At 33.4% G+C, this 10,231-nt stretch overlaps 1 protein-coding gene across 1 annotated transcript in view; it reads right to left on the bottom strand.

Annotated features, from left to right (window-relative positions):
* The window catches only part of LOC118749420 (putative neural-cadherin 2), a 580,827-nt gene extending 575,113 nt beyond the window's left edge, over nucleotides 1-5,714 (bottom strand). Inside the window, exon 1 of the mRNA XM_036484223.1 lies at nucleotides 5,418-5,714. The gene's annotated coding sequence lies outside the window, so the exon portion shown is untranslated. The remainder of the gene's footprint in view (nucleotides 1-5,417) is intronic.
* Between the last annotated feature and the right edge of the window lie 4,517 nt (nucleotides 5,715-10,231).

The raw sequence follows: 10,231 nt of genomic DNA, 5'->3' as shown, positions 1-10,231 counted from the left end.
GGTTTCATTTAATTTGAAAAAGGTTTCGCTTAACATGAAAAAGGTTTCATTTAATTTGAAAAAGGTTTCGCTTAATTTGAAAATGGTTTCATTTAAACTGAAAATGCTATATTTCTTAATACCTATAACTATGTATGTATATGCTATTTACATATATGGTCCAACTCATGATAAAAATATAGTAAAGTAAAACCGTAGTCTCAATTCGTCGGCCATGATTTTTTTTTTGAAGTTTGCCAACATTTTAAAATCATATGAAATTGAGAGTAAAAAAAGGAATTGTTCAAAGTTTTTGTTGTTTGAGATTGAAAATGAAAATGTGTGTGTGAGTTTGTTTACAAAATATTAAAATTAAATTGCTTGCAAACGTCAAGAATTTGAAAAATTCCTCTCAGCGGTTCTACCTTCCTATTTTTTTATCATGGTCCAACTGTTGTGAAAAACAATGTGGCTGCTTTCCAAATCAATTCAACACAATAGTTGCGTTCCCCAACTTTTCTGGGTTAAAACCTGTAAAACTGTCAAAAGGCAAAGGAAGCCAGAGAACCGAGTACGGGAACGCTTTCTGGTAAATTCCTGCAAATTCTTGCAACTCCTTGCGAGTTAGGGAACGCAACTAACGATTGCACTATTCACTTGCTATGCGCTGCTAATTGTAGCAATACCATTAAAAAAACAATAGCTAACCTGACGGAGGAAAAAGATTTTTTTAAATAAACAAATTGAGAGACTACTTTGAAACAAAAGCAGTGACTAAATGTTTCGAATTTGTATACTCTTTTTACTCAAAGAAACAATTTGTGTCTTGGAAGTAGGGATGTTGCGAATGTGGAATTTTAGACATCCGCGGATGCGAATGCGGATGCGGATGTTTAAAAGCTAACATCCGCAGATGCGGATGCGAATGCGGATGTCAAGTGTTTTTAAGAAATAATTTAGGTGAGTAAATTTGATGATTTAGGTAAATAGAAAATGGAAAGATTAGTAATTTTTAATAATGTGTTTTTAGTTCTTGAATTTACAAAGTGGAACAATGAATTTAATAAAAACTTTTTAAAGGGTCGTAAATCAAACCTGCGCCACTATATAACTACTCGCTCGAGCCGCCAAACTTGAAAAACTTGAAATTTGACAAAATAGTAAATTCTTGTCGATTGATGCTGCACAAGTTGAGGTGACTTTCAGTTATATTTATTTATTTTTTTTTATTGCGGTGCAATTCCTTTTTGAAAATTGCATCGGGGCTGCAAATGTCGGATGTATCCTCCTGACTTTCATCTTCACAATCTAGCATCATGGCAAGATAGTTGTTTAAACACCGCTGTTTTCCAAAGAATTCTTCATTCTCATTCTTTTGGTTGTTTCGGAATTTGGAGAACATGTAACGTCATCAGGGGTTTTTGATTTTAGTTTTTGTAATTCACTTTTAATCCTTCTGTGACTGGCCAGATATACGTTTTATCAGTGGCCTTGTACAATATTCCAGGTACCGGAAATAACAGTTATTTTTTTAAACTTAGCCTAATATTTTTTTATTCCGAAATGAAAGTCCTTTCCGGTTAATAGCTTTTAAACAGAAATAACGAACGATACTAAAGAAATTCATACACCTGACCCAAGGTTTATTCTATGGTAATTAATTAACATTTTTAATTGAAATATTTTTCAATATGGGTGTTTCCTGCGTTACGGACTTTCCGTTCGTAGACACTTTTTTCATTATAAAAACTATAGTATGCTCTGAATGAACACAAATTTTTTGTCATGAGTAGTCATCATCAATACCTATCTGAAATCAATACAAATATTTTCCACAAATGTTATATGGTAAGTGTATAGCGATTAAAAGTTCCCGTTCCCAAAATGGAACTCGTATCGAAGATTACTGATGATTTTTGCTAAATTCTGCGAATCTGTTAAAGGTGCAAAAAAATGATGTATGAATGGTTGTTAGAATAATAAGCAGCCATAACCACTACGTCAACCTAAACTTCCTAACGGTGTTTAGTAGCCGCCAAAACTGTTCGAAGTTGTTCGGACGTTCCCGTTCGGACGTTCCGATATTTTCCAATAGATAAATTTTTTTGTTTAAGAACTTAAACACACTCGTTTTTTAATGCAAATATGGGGGTTTCTTGTAAATAAATCTACATCTATATGAAGGCCTTTATTAACGTTCGTCGAAGTCATTTCTTCGTACAAGCAGACGTACATATTGACGCCCTCAAACCATACTATGCTAAGTCTGACTAAGTCTAAGCTGACATAGCATAGTATGGTTTGGAGGCGTCGATATGTACTATATCTATATACTGTTACTCACAAAATTTAGTATACGGTTTGTTTTTGTCAATATTCGCAATGTTTTACGTGCTAAAGTTTTTTTTATTTTTGTTTTGGTTTGAGATATGGCTTATATTTTAGCAAACCCCATTTAAATCCAAATATGATGCTGTATACGAAAATTATGAAAAATCTGCAAAACAAACTTTTTAACAAGAATTTCTAAAAAAAATCAGGTATGCAGTTTTATAGTCCATTCAGTTTTAATACAATAATGTGCAAATTTCAAATGTATAAACAATTCTCAAAAATCATCGCGAATTTTTAGACATTTGAAATTTGCACATTATTATATTAAAACTGAATGGGCTATAAAACTACATACATACCTGATTTTTTTTAGAAATTCTTGTTAAGGAGTTGCAATTTCCTGAAACTTTGCAGAGTTTTGCAAATATGTACTAACAAAAAACCGTATACTCAATTTTGTGAGTAACAGTACCTACATAGAACAAAATGAACAAAAGTTATTTGAAGCGTTCGGACGTTCCGACTTTCAATATACTAACAATCGTTAATCCTATAGCTTTCCGAAAAAACTTTTATGCGACTGGCAAGAGTAACCAAAACTAGCTTTTGTATTAAACTTTTGACAAATAAAGTAAAGTTTCGACTCTTTTTTTTACATATAAAGTATATTTTGAGTCCGAACGTTTGAAAAAAGAGCACAATATGTAATTTAACTTTAGACCGTTCCTAATAAATTTTTACGTTGCTTTTGTTGTAAGGCTTACAGGACATAAGCTGTACTAAATTTTTGTATAGATTTTCATTTTTTTTTAATCGTGTGCTACAATTATGAAGGATTTATGGAAAGGTATGGTTTCTCCGAAAAAAAGAAAAATTGAAAGTGTAGTTGGAAAGCCGCAAATATCTTGAAATGGAATGGAGCAATTAGTCCAATATTTTGGTGGATGAAAGACAAAATATGTAGTTATCGATTGGCATCTATAAACTTTGTCCAGGCAAAATTCTATTTTTTCGGTCTTGGTTGACACTTTTCAGGAAACACCCATATGTGGCTTTGGCCGTTTAGATATTTCAGTTTTAAAGCATTTAAGTCCTATTTCATTTGATACCAAACTTGTTTAGTTTTTTTTGGAATAAAAAATATTTGGCCAAGTTTAACTCGTTAAAAAATTACTGTTATTTTCGGTCCCTTCGGTATTCGCATTCGCGAAAAATCCGCATTGATTATTGCGAATGCGAAAGCGAATGCGAATGTTAAAATTAATGCGGAAGCTCCGCGGTTGCGAATGCGAATGCGAATATTCGCAACAACCCTGCTTGGAAGTATGAAAAAGCTTCTTTGAAGTGCAGAAGCGTATTCAAACGAAACTTTTTTTTTTTATGTTTAAAGTAGTTGAAATCAAATGCAGAATCGGATAATTGACTGCATTCTAAGACATCGCCATGCATGATAAATAAATCAGTTCGTTGGTGGGGAAAAAGTGAGAATTTCAATCAGTTATAAAGTAGTATTTTACCACATATTCTATGTCAAGGGAGGGCTAGCGTGAGGCTAATAAAATCCGCATACGCATTTCATAGTTGTTACGAAGACCCGGAAAAAAATCAACTTCACTCAAATTATGCGGTATCATATAAAAATGTGACCATGTTGTTATTGTTTTAAAAATTTACTAATGTTTGTTGATAAACGTCTATAAATGTTGATTTTTTTCAGACAAGTCATTCGACTCGTTTTGGATGAAATTATCTGGTAAAAAAATATTTAGATATACAAATTTCTTATAAGCCCTAAGTAAATTTCAATATATTTGCTTTATATATAGGTAGTTTTCATTAGTATATCAGTTCGTGACTACGATTTAGATTTAAACTTTCTTAATTGACTTTGCTTCACACTTTACCATAGCGTAATTAATTAGCGAATGAGACTTAATTAGTCCCTATATTTATTAATGTATGCTTTACATTCAATTAAACTCAAACTATAATCAGGACCAGTAAACACGTGGCATTAATTTCCATGACAGACAGCACTTCAACTTCTGCAGCGTCTACTACTGTTGTTTTGTCTGCTTAAGTAATTACTAATAGGTGAGATATATTTTTTAGTCGCGATGCAAACTATGCCCCTTACAACCGAACCCGTAGGAAATTAGCGCTGATTCCCTTGTCTAAAATGCGCTTACATATAACAAGAATTATTCCTGCCATGAATTACCATTTCAACTTATACAAAATGATGTGCGTCTGTGGTATTTATTACGGCATATATTATTATGTAAGTGTAGGCAATAGTGATAACAACAACAAAATAGGTTACACAAAAGCCTTCATAAGCAATAAATTGATTTATATTTATTTTATTAAATTTTTCTTCTTTGTTAGGCTTTCACATTATTTATATTTTTGGTAGGACTTCTTTTGGTTTTTAGAAATTTTAGATTTGCTTTATTTCAAACTACTTCAATCCTTGGCTAATATCCTCGGCAGCAGAGGCAGCTGGTATGTTGCTGTAATGCGGCTATTAGGATTAATGGCCGCAAGTCAGCACTTTGTGGATTTACACTCGCTGAAAAAACTCGGTTGCACTATTCCGGGTTGATAAATGGTACGTCCAAAAAATCACTTTTAAGCAGTTTCGATTTACTTATTACCGACTTTGGAAGAACATGCACTTTTACTGATAAACAGACATACTTGTAAACCATTCTATTTATGTATGTATCTAAATTTCTAAATATTTGTAAAGCTCTTTAACAATTTTTATTTATTTTTTAACTTTTTGTTATAGAATTAATTTAAGATCGTTTAATTAAACGCTTTTGTGTATTTATTTATCTAAATTTTTTTATGTCTAAAATTTTTTCCTAGACCACAAAACTACCATTTAATATTTAATTAGTATTAAAATCACTACATACAATTTTAGCTTTTATTTAAATTCTTTCCTTATACATATGTATATGTATGCACATACAAAAACATTTTTTTATATATATAATATTTCCAGATTTCATATATATTTTTTTTATATATGAATTTAATTTCCTTTTATTCACAATTCCAGGTTTTTTAATTGATCCACTTCACTAATTGCTTACTTGTTTATTTGTTTACTCGTGAGTGAATGTTTGATTAATGTTCTTATCCGTCAACCGCTAACACGGGTAAACTCAACGACAATTCAACACGAACTGATGCTGCGAACATTCTGTTATATTATCCTTTGTTCCAAAGGGGAGGCTGCTAGAGATATGTATGATAACGAAGCGGTTTACAAACCCCGACTCCGCATTTTGCGTAGAGTATTCAACAGTATTGTGGTTAGGGAATTTGAATTTGGTAAATACACTTCACCGCAGTGTGTAACACGATTTGCTCTTAAATTCAACGTATGAGTTGAAAGAGAAAACGCGAAAGTATTACAAGGCGTGTGGGCTTTGCAGCCAAAGTGAGAGTGAGTAAATAAAACGGAAACAAGCGTAACAGTGAGTTTGTTGGTTCTTTACTCTCTTAACCCTAGAACTTATACGAGGTGCGTAGTAACCCCACTGCAAACTAAAAGTTTCATTTATTAGATTTTGATATATGTAGCGTTATTTTAGTGTTTGCTCGACTTAACTGTGATTTTTATGTTCAAATTTTTGTTAGTTTGGTTTAAGTATGAATAATTTACATATTAAACTTAAAACAAAATTTAGTTTTAAAATTTGTCTTTAAAAGAAATACATACATATATGTATGTACATATACGGTGTTTGGAAATATTCCTATTTCTCTTACCGCAAGCCTTTTAGTATGGGCAACAAAGATGTTTTGTAAACAAGGCAAATCGAAATAAGCGCTCTCTGGGAAAACAATATCTTTAATACCTGTACCAAGAGATTGAATTGCTCTACTCTTTTTGCTGCATGTACATATGTACATACATACATATGTATTTGAACAGATTCAGCTTAGTAAAAAGAGCGACTTGGTTTTATAGTTCGCATGTAAAAGACTTATGAATAAAACAGCAATATTATTTTTAGTAAACATATTTTTTTGTTTGCTTACATATGTACATACATATATACTATGTTGAAGAAATCTTATCCAATATACATTTATAAGTATTCAAAAGCTTTTAATCTCGCAGGAATTATGTTGAACGACTGAGTATGCTGGTTGAGTTTTTCAAGAACGATTTTAAGATTATGTGCAATCTTATTGAAAATATATGAATTTATTAAAACATACATATATGTATTTTTTAACATGTAGATACTTAATGTAAGTATTTTCAAATGTGATTTCAATTTTAATTTAACTTAATTTCCATTTTAAAGTAAGTATTTTCCCTGACTCTTGTGGTTGGGAAGAGGTCCTAGACTTAACTCTGCTAACCGAGAATACTCTTTGAGTTGAATATTACGCCGGATGCACCTACTCCCTTAGGAACCTTCGTAAAACTGATTGGAATTTATTTCAAAAACTCATTGGAATGGAACCGAAGAAACTACCTGTCCTTTGAGGTATGGTAAGAAAGCGCACATACCTTGATGGAATGAGAACCTTACAGAGCTACGGAAGCAAGTAAGGAAATCTTTCAACGAATGTTATTAAAATAAAGTATGCGACCTCTACAAAGAGAACCTGAAGAAATACACAAAGGCGATGCGGGACGCCAAGGAGGCATCCTGGAGGGAATTTTATGAATCCATCGAGGATACCCAGGAATCTGCAGAATTGAGTAAAATCCTTGCTCCCAGCCAACATATATAAATAGGTCAGATGGTTCATGGACAGAGTCGGCTGGGGAGTCTGGATATCCCTCTAAATACTCACTTTCTACGGTTCAGGGTCGACTTATTGGAAACCGCTGCCCTAAATCATCTACCAGCCCTCTTCGAGGACCAATTGAAATAGCTACTACAGAGGGAAAAGATATAATTTGCTATCTTCAGCTTCTCCCCTTTACTATAAATCACCGGGTATGGACGGTGTTCCGGACGGGTTGAAATAGACGGCAAACGAGAGTCGAGGAGGTGCCGAGTTCCTGAAATTGTTCGAGGGCTGATCTCAATTGTTCACAAATAAATGCAATGAAAAAACTTTTTCACTTTAAATGTATATCTATAAATATGTATGTACCTGTCGGAAACTTCTTTTATTATATATAAAAAAGGTGTAACAAAGTTATATAAAAATGTATTATATATAAAGTGGTCTTTACTTGTTGATTGCTCGGAGTTCTCTTACAAAGCGGCCGAGAGTTGGGTGATCGAAGAAGGCGAAACCTACATCCGAGGCGGATAATAGGACTCCAGAAAAAGGAATTCGAGTAACGAGTAAATGTTCGCACTTAGATCACAGCGACATCTGTAAGTGAAATTCTCTTATTCACAAACCCACTTAAGATGAAGGGGGCTGGCGTAAACAGACGCAATATTACCAGTCATGCTTTAGGAAGCTTCGGAGATGTTCATTTCCGTTCCCGGAAGCAATTTTTAGAAGGTGCCTAATACTAAACCAGGTTCCGTTAAGCTGGAGGAAGATTAAAGTAATTTTTATTCCTAAAGCACGGAAACGTGGGCATGACAATGCTAAAGCTTTCCGACCAATAGGCCTAATTTCCTTTGCACTCAAGATATTTGAGAGGCTGTTAGATCTGAACGTCCAACTTGTTTGCTCTCAACATGCGCACCTGAAAGGGAAGTCACCGGACACTGCCCCACTTGAAGTGGTACCTACAATTGAAAGTTCGCTCTACTATTAACAATTTTCAATGGCCTCCTTTATAGACATCAGTGAAGATTTCAATCATGATGCGCTTTATGCAAACAGGGATTGATCACTGCGTCGGGACTTGGATAGTATCCCTGCTAAGGAACAGAGTAATGCACGCCGAATCGGGTTACCAAAGCAGGGCCATGTATGCACCCCACAGGAAGGAGTGCTATCACCGTTATTAAGGCTCTTGGTCTTGAAAAAACTACTGTTAAAGCTAGACTCTCGGAGAATCAAGACAGTGGCTTACGCCGACGATTTAGCAATACTGGTATCGGGTCAGTTTCCTTCGGGGATAAGTGAAATTATCACGTTTAGTGAAATTAAGCCCTTTTCTAAAAGGCAATAATGCGCGCGTGCTTTATTTCTTTAAAAAAATTAAATGAAGTCCGTTAACGTTATTTCCGCCTGCGTTATCTCATTGCACTAGTTCTTCAGTGACAAATAGAAAATTTAAATAAATATGTATCGCGATATAGATTTCAGAGGAAAAAGTTTGTGGTACGAAATTTTGAACAGGGTTGCCACCTGTTTACAAAACTAAATTCAATGTATACAACAAGTTCCATTTATTACTACAATATGGATATCAATCAAAATGGCGGTGAAAAACTTTATTTCTAAACTAAACAATTCATTCCAAATGGTTTTGAAAAAATTTTATTTCTCAACTACCTGTAGGAGGGTTGCCAATTGATTACAAAGTTAATTTAAACTTGAATTATGAAAATTTAAATATGTACCTCAATATTGGTTAAAAAAAAAATGTGTTCAATGTTTTGGGTTTAAAATATTTTGAAGAGGGTTTGAAAAATCGAATTAAACTGAACAGTTAATACGTTATATAAAGTATTAAAATATTTGTGTCAAACTAAGGAGTGGTAAGAAATCTTTAGTGTGGGCATTTAGAATATTGAAGAGGCTAGCCCCCGGATAAAAAGTTAAACTCAGATTATTCAATGGAATTATTTAAAGATGGGTATCAAGTGAATTGCTTAAAAAGCTTTATTTCTGAACTATACTTATGTGGGTTGCCATTAAAACTAAATTTAATCCGCCAGAAAATTGAAATATATGTCACAATGTTAGACGTAAAAGATTTACTAATTTCTAAACGAATAACTCAGTCAGCATGGCCAGAATCCGCAAACAAACTACGGAAGGGTTGCCCGGAGAATGCATCCGACTAAGACGAGCATTCTTTGAAGTCCCTTTATATTATTTTTTAAGATTCTAAAGTTAAGAAAGTTTTATTATATGCCAATTAATAAGTGCAAGTGCCAAAATTTCATAAATGAAGTGTTTGCACATGCAGAAGTGCAAAGCATACATTTAGGCGTTTGGAGTTATTAGCCGTGCCTAAACTTACCGGCCCGCCTAGACGACTTGGTCGCCTGGTGGCTATACCATAAGCCAATAATATCCGGCTCGAAGGACCATGAATAACGCAGTGGTAGAGACCAGGATGTTTGCATGTATTTATAAAAAAAAAATATTTATTTCAACAAAAAATGGTGTCTAACGGATACACTCAAAATTTTATGAACCCTTACTGCATGCTGTTAGCTGTTTATTGTTAATATGTACATATGTTCATCTTAAGGTTGAGTCAGACGATTGCATATTGGTAGCTAAATCGTGTGGTCGACAAAATATTGGTATTTTGCCCAATCATTGCAAACACTTTTTATACATTTTCCAAATTAATTTAAATGCGCTGGATTAATCGTGTGGCTGCTAAGACATTTTCGTGCCGAATTTGATTTATTGGTATCCATATATTTAATCAAGGAAATGTACTAATGATATGAACCGATGTTTATAGACTTCACATGAATTCGGTATATGCTTCCAAGGTTGTTATCCGCGTTTTACTTAACATATTATTTCAATACTCCGCAATAAATATATAAACTAAACGATAAGCCAGTAAGATAGTTTTATCTTAAATTAGTAACCTTGAGCATTAAGTAGGCCTAACTTCCTGATATGAAAAACTTTTGTTTTTATTTATGTTCGTTATTGCAAAGTACTCATGGCAGCTCTTCTAAAACTCACTTCATAATAACTCTTTGTAAAGATTTTTTAGAATATTTAGTAACATTGTTTACTCTTTCAGCTTTCTCTTAAAACCATGTCACAACTT

The sequence above is a fragment of the Rhagoletis pomonella genome, unplaced genomic scaffold (genome assembly GCF_013731165.1).
Source record: "Rhagoletis pomonella isolate Grant_MI unplaced genomic scaffold, Rhpom_1.0 Rhpom_scaffold_00016, whole genome shotgun sequence".
In the NCBI taxonomy this organism is placed as follows: Eukaryota; Metazoa; Arthropoda; class Insecta; order Diptera; family Tephritidae; genus Rhagoletis; species Rhagoletis pomonella.
Note: the sequence above shows the minus strand (reverse complement) of the source record. Positions and strands in the feature narration are given on the sequence as shown.